This window comes from Haemaphysalis longicornis, unplaced genomic scaffold, assembly GCF_048455015.1.
Source record: "Haemaphysalis longicornis isolate Haplotype H1 unplaced genomic scaffold, Haemaphysalis longicornis Haplotype H1 scaffold_7, whole genome shotgun sequence".
NCBI classification, from domain to species: Eukaryota; Metazoa; Arthropoda; class Arachnida; order Ixodida; family Ixodidae; genus Haemaphysalis; species Haemaphysalis longicornis.
This window is the reverse complement of record NW_027526422.1, coordinates 61968203-61975426: the sequence shown is the minus strand read 5'-3', so window position 1 is coordinate 61975426 and position 7224 is coordinate 61968203. Positions and strand designations below refer to the sequence as shown.

The following is a 7224-nucleotide window of genomic DNA, read 5'->3' as shown; positions in this document are numbered from 1 at the left end:
TCATACTGTGACCTAAATTTCACTTGGGGTGTTCCGGGAATGTTCTTATTAGTGCCTTGGAGGTTACTGTCTGTAAACGATTAAAAATGTACTTGATGTAAGCATTCGTGCTTTGTGTGTGCTCTTCTTGTATTTCAACAAGTGTCAGCACACTCACAGATTATGCACCTGCAGGTGCTGCTGCTGGCTGTCCTGGGTCAGCTGCCTTCCAGTCCAGTTTCAAAGGCTTTGCCAGGGCCTCCCTTGGCCAACCGACACTGCACCTGCTGTACCCAAGTACTGCCTGGCCTTTCGTTGGTGCTCCGTACGCTTTGCCGCCAGGAATGGTCATCTGGCCGCTTGGACCACCCGTTCAGAAGTCAGCGCAGTTGCTCGACACATCGGTCCAGGCACTGCTGCCATATCGGTGCACCCACCGATTATGTATTTTCAGGTTAGTTATTGCATGTTGTGGAACTTGCCATGATGTATACCTGTTAGCAGTGCTGTGGCCTCTGATTATTTGAAACATTTTCATGAAGCGGTGCTGTGCGTATGGAGCGTGTCATTGCTTAGCAGAGATATTGAAGAGAATCTGGGGCTGACGGCTAAAGGGCAAGAAGAGAAATTGAACTGACTTTGAAGCAAGTATTCGTATGTAATCAAGCCAAGCAAACATTTAGGATCTTTCGATATGGTTTTAAACTTGCAATACAAACTGGTCTACTTCAGATCATACTGGTAATAATCATACTATACCGAAAAGTACATCCCGCAGTCTGTAGAATTCTGACAGCGCTTTTTTCGCAGTCTCTCATGACAGGCACTAATCTCAATGGTTGGAAGATAGTCGAGGTAGCACCAGTCTTTAAATCAGGAGACGGTACTTCACCATTAAATTTCCCTAACAAGCACCATATGCAAGGTCAGGAAACATTTCATCCACTCTCAGGTCGCTAATTATTTATAAAATCACAATATCACATTCGAGTATCACCACGGTTTTCACAAGGGTTACTTGAGAAACACAACTTTCAGGATTTGTTCACGATCTACATTGATCCATTGACACAGGCTTACAAACTGCGGTAGTTTTTCTCGATTTTTCTAAAGCATTCAATCGCATTGCACACCACAGACTACTTCTCAAACTTCACCCTAATGTCCTCACTTGAGCAAAAGATTTTCATTCTTCTCAAATGCAGTTTACTTCTAATAACTATATACTTCTTTTGCTCGTGCCACTTTGTTGTCCCCCCAGGCAGGTTGCTTGGTCTATCTTCCATGTTGCATATCCTCCCATGTAGGTCTATTTGCAGATGATGTTGTAATTTATCACACAATTTCTTTCAACTACTACCGTCAATGCTTTCAATCTGATCTTAACACAATTAACTCCTGGTGCTGCAAATGGCTAATGTCGCTTATCTCTAAAACAAAGTGCATGATTTTAACGGTGGCAAGTCTCGGATTGTAAATACTTACTTCATTAACAACAGCCTGATTACCTCTTGAGACAAAGGTGTTTTGGTAGGCCGGTAGGGGAGGGGGGATTGCATGGTGGATTTCAAAAGGTACATCGATTGGGAAAATAAGACGTGTGATTAATATTTTCATTTGCACTCCAAAACTCGCTTTATTTCATATGTTTAACCCACTGCCGTGGCTAGGGTGGTGTGCTGTGGAGGCGAATGTCGGTTAGATACCGCTTGGTGTAGCCGCTTTTCAGATGGAGGCAACACGTAAAGACGCCCGTGTTTGGAGATTTCGATGCGCACAAAAATACCCAGATGGTCAAAATTAATGCGAAGCCTTCCCCTACAGTGCTCCCCATATCCCAAGTGTACCTTTCGCGTGTTAAACCACCGTTTTTTTTTTCATGTTTTGGGTATAGTACCAGCTGCTGTAGCAGGTGCAACTTAAAGGTAAAATTATACATAATGTTTCCAAGAGCTAAATATAAAGGCCATATTGAAGTGCGTTTATGGGTCTATCTCATAGCAGTAGTGAAAGGTTATATACTCTGGTGCAGGTTAAGAACGCCAATGGCTCATGTGGTGTAGTCCAGTGTTTGACGGAATGCCGTGTAGGCAGGTAAAAGCATTATTGCAGTGATGAAACGTAGGTCACTGACCAAGTCAAGAAAGCCATTTAATGGTTTGTTGCTTGTTCACGGTGAGCATGTGTCGTGGAAAACGAAGCTATATATTGGGCATTACGCGGCGCAATGAGTTTGCATAGATATGGTGCAGATTGCCATCCATTATGTTGATAATGTTGGGCGTCGTCTGAACAATGAGGGACTCGAGCAGTAATCGAGAAGATAGATTGCACTCAGTTGTCAGTAATTTTGTCTTGTTCCAGTCGACCACGTTTCCCGTCCTCTCACGGTGCTCTGCCAGTGGACTTGTTTTTGCATGGCCCTTGTTCACTTCGTTCCAGTGCTGCATTAATCTTCTGTGCAGATTGCCCGTTTCGCCAATGTACACTGATTTGCATTCAGCGCATGGAATCTAATAAACAATACCCGGAAGCTTGGAGCGTGAGAGGGGGTCTCTCACGCTGACAATGTCAGAACGCAGCTTGCTAGTGGGCACATGCACAATGTATGCACTGCGTGTCTTGAAAATGTGTGCGAGAGTTTCACCGATGTGTGGGACGTAGGTAATTGCTGCACGTTTTGATGCAGTCGTTGTCCTGAATATAATGCCTAAAGCATTATATTCAGAAAGAAGCGAAGAGGGCGACTAGCAAGAGTCCACATTGACATTAGCAGGCAGAAGCGTCCACAAGGCCTGTGTCAAAACGTGCTGCAATTCTCGTCCTACACATCAATCAAACTTTCGCACGCATTTTCAAGAAACACATTGTGCACATCGTGCAGGTGCCCACTAGCAAGCTATGTTCTGACATTGTCAGCGTGAAAGACCCCCTCTCACGCTTCAAGCTTCCAGGTGTTGTTTATGTTTTGAACAAAAAAAGTGCCATTTAAACGTGACACCTCCTTCCTTGCCGATTTCTGATGCCTGATTGTTCAGTTTGTGGGGATACGTTTAGCAGATTGCTCACATGTCTAACCTGTATTTGTGCTTGAGCAGTCAAACGCTGATGTTAGCAGTGAAGTAGGTGAAAATTGTAGTTTGATTGTAGTTGTGTGCAGATTACCTACATTGTGTTAATTCGTAGAAAAGCAAAATTGAGGTAACCCTGCTAACTGTTCCGCATTGCAGCATTTTATTGTGCGAACGTTAAGGAGTTCAGCTGCTTGTTAAAGGTGAAATAAACAGTGGTACAAAAAGAAGAGCATCTACTAAACAGAAATATCTTCACAATCGCAGGATGCCAACGGTCCGCCTACCAACTTGTGTCCTGCATCGTTTCTGCTGGCTGGAGCGGTTCATGGAGCATTTTCCAGCTTCTCAAAGTTTGTGGTCAAGCGCTCCTCCAAGTGAAAGATGCCGCAGAGGGATCTTTTGTTTTAATGCCACAATTTCGCGTGCTCAGCAGCAAATTTACTCGTAAGGCTTTTTAAATATTCATCACCCAAGAGGGCATGTTACCTTCGTCTTCGGTGGAATGTGTCTGCACTCAGGTTATTTGTGACAGAAACAAGTGGACCACGTCATGAGAGTCATTGAGGCCTTGTTGATTGTGCATGCTTCTGAAATGACATTTTCATTAAGCTGAATACTTTCCACATATTACGATTTGTGAACAAATTATGGTAAAAGTCATGATTAGTTGTACTACACTGCAGGAAGGAAATGCCAACATACGTTTTAAGCACCTCTGATATTTCAGATCGTTGGCTGGTGAGCAATAAAACAAAACTGAAATTTTTTTAAAGTAAAATCAAATATTCGTTGTCACCAGTGCATGACCATAGTAAAAGCTATCTAGTCACCAAATTTAGAATTAGACACGAAATGCCAAGAAAAATAGGGAAATAAACTAGACAGCTGGCTACAATAAACCAATTCGTAAAATTCCTCAATGTCTATCAAGTGATGATTCAGGCGGGTTAGTTAAGATGTCAGTGGGTTTACACACCCAACTTGCAGGGAAGCACATGAGCTCCCAATATTAACATGTTTTTAGTGAAGACCGTCTTCCTTCATTAAGCTGCTTTGCACATTGATGCCAGTCTGATAAATGTCCTGAATTTTTGTTATGATCAATCTTTGTATGGGAACCATATATTTTTATATGATGTCGCTGTGTATTTCTGAAACTGTATCTAGTCACTAATTCCAATTTGTCGTGGTCAGGTTTTTTCAACTAATTCGTAGCTTTTTTAACAATTATGGTATATTTTGTGTGCCTAAAGGAATGCCTCATTGCATGTTTAGCCTATGTAGTGTTGAAAGCGGACATTTTGCTTCAAAGTGGAATGTCGGGCTAGCAACAAGGTACTTCGCGTGCTGCTCACTTTCATTCATGCCATTATTTTTTATATTATCATTTAAAATTAAAAGCCAACCAATTTGCTGTCGTTTTAATTTTGTCACCTACTTTATACTTTCTTTTTTTTTCAACTTTGTGTAAGGATTGACTATCCATATTTTTATGATACCAAGGCGTTGGACTGGGCTAGCTGGTACATGTTTGAATGGATGAAAAACCATAGGAAAACCCAGGACACAGAAGAGAACGACGGGACAAACTTGTGCCGTCATTCTGTTTTAACTGTTTCCTGTGTTTACCACTGGTTTTTTATGCATTCAAACATTTTTTATGAGTTTGTTGAACAGTGATTAGTTTAGGTGTGTTCAAACAATTGTTGGCTGCGAAGGCTCCCTGTAGCATTTGTATAAGTGCTCTCTGCTTTTTTTTTTTGAGCCAATACCCCACCACCAGTCTTCATGAGGTGGTCTTTTGTAGAAATAAGTTGAAATAAATATTTGTTTGCATTGCTTTACATGTTTTGAAAGAATTTCTTGTTCATTCTTGTTTCATTCAACCCCGTTTCAGAATCCTGCTTAAGGCATTTCCTCTGTTATTTTTTTTCAGAACCAGGAAGGGTGCTCATCCTCGGTTCTTGCTGAAGCAGCAGTATCCATACTTCACACGTGAGCTCTGAACACACAGTAATTATGGTATGAAACATTCTACCAGTATAAGCCTGCTTTGTAGACGTCATTGTAGATGTCAAAGCTCTTGACAGTGTAGTCCAATGTCTGGTGTAACGGGCAATGTCTACAACTTGTAAAAATTAATTTTGTGGCTATAATGTTTGTGATTATTTTAAAATGCACGTCAACTACTATTTAGAATCGCTGTCTAAATTGGCAGCCATTTTCCTTGTGGATACAGAAAGTGAAAAAGCGCATGTGTAGAGATTTCAGTGCACCTTAAATGTCCCAAATTTGCTAAAGCTAATCCAAAGCCCTCCTTGTGGTGCACTTCATATCCCATGTACAGTTTTGCGTAAAAACAGCTAAAAATTTATGATCAATTCAAACTTATTTTAATGTTTTTAAATGCAAATATTCTCAGTTTAAGCTGCCATATTTAGAGTAAAATATTTTGTAACAATTATATAGCTACCAAAGGTTTACAGAAAAGCTTTTTGCTTTTGGTTGTGCACCTTCTTATCAAAAGAAAAATGTTGTTAAGAAAGGCAGAAGAAACCCAACTATGGAAATTAGCAAACCCTAAAGCTGCGGATAGAATGAATGTTTTGTAGAGAATCTTTTGCTGATTTCAGTTCTAGTCAACTCTAAAAAAGTCTATCGACGTAGAATGCTTACCGTGAGGCACCTCGTAATACTAGCCAAAACTAATGGGCCCTGGCTGTTGGCTTTTCATTTGCAACAGTGACAAATGACCCCACATCCACCGGCAGGGACATAATGCAAGGCACCATGTACAAGCTAGCCTCATGATAAAATAATGTTTTCTGAACAATGGCATTACATTTCACCCATGGGCTTCACCAGGGAACTTGTATGCATTGTTCTGTGATGTTTGCAGTTCTTGTTATTGCTATGTGGGGTCATTTAGTCTACAGGTATGTTTATAAAACTCCAAATACCACCAAACCTTGCAAGTGCTGTACCATATGAATATTTTTCCGTAAAGCAAAAAGAATAACGCAAACGAAAATAAATGGCTTGGGTACCCAACTTTTATAAGTATATTATGAGCCGCAGTACGGAGGGAACTATATTATGAGCCGCATTACGGAGGAAACTATACATTTTGCATTTGGTCTTCCTTGATATTGAACCTTCCTGCTCAGCTCAAGAATAAGGCACTAAACATTGCAGGTAGCTACCTTGATTGGAAGTTTGATGCAATACTAAGAAGCCAAGGGTTTTAAGGTTCAAGGAAGTTTTGTGTGGTTGAAGTGTTGCACACCTAATTGCTTTCACTGCACAGCATGGTTAGGCTCTGCAGTGAATCTCGAAGGATGTGTACTGCAGTTCGGCAAAGTGAACATATAATTGGTTTTTTACGAAGTTTTGGGTAATCAACTACCTCTAAAGTTATAACTGTACTGAGATGTGGCTCCTGACTTTTTAAATTGATGTTTTAACAATCGGTGACACAAGTTCAAGGAAATTATCAGCTGATGTTGAGCTTCAATGGAATGTCTCACAGAACCGAGCTTGGAAAGCACGAATGTTTCATACCATAATCGTGTGTGATATTGTGCAATATGTGGTCTCACACCTGCTGCACCTGTGAACCGAGGATGACGCACCCGTTTTGTACCCCTTTAGGTGGGTGCTTTTGCAGAAGATGCTCCTACAGATTGGGGTGCTAAGTAGCACCCTAGGATACTTTTAGGCGGAAAAGGGTGTTTATAAGGCACCTGTCTTCTGGGGTGCTTCACAGAGGGTGCTCCTGCGGCGACAAAATCCAAGCACCCTAAAGGGCGTAAAATATTCAGTTTTTAGGGTGCTCCTGCGGCGACAAGCTGAAGCACCCTTTTAGGCGTAAAAATTTTTAGTGTGCAGCAGGAGCGCAGTGTGGACTATATGATGCGCAGAACATCTGAAGCAGATTCCCCCACTGGCTTCTTCCTTGCGAGAGGAAGAAGAGATGAGAGGAATGTATCGTCAAGCTCGCAAGCGCTTCGGCTGTGGCCGCGGGGCGAACGGAGGATGGGCGCGGGCCTGTGTGCGTATACAGGCACGGTCCGGAATCAACTGGCGGTCCCGCGGATACTTCTGGCACGATCGATTTTTCCATTAGAGCCTATGGGCCCCGCCGCGCTTTGAATGCCCTGTGTGCCGTTAG

The 7224-nt window shown here is 42.0% G+C and overlaps 1 long non-coding RNA gene across 1 annotated transcript; it reads left to right on the top strand.

The window, feature by feature from the left end:
• Positions 1-327: 327 nt before the first annotated feature.
• On the top strand, positions 328-4897 carry LOC144145803 (uncharacterized). The gene is made up of 2 exons (XR_013317593.1): positions 328-433; positions 3318-4897. It is a non-coding gene; the product is annotated as an uncharacterized LOC144145803 (long non-coding RNA).
• Positions 4898-7224: the final 2327 nt, after the last annotated feature.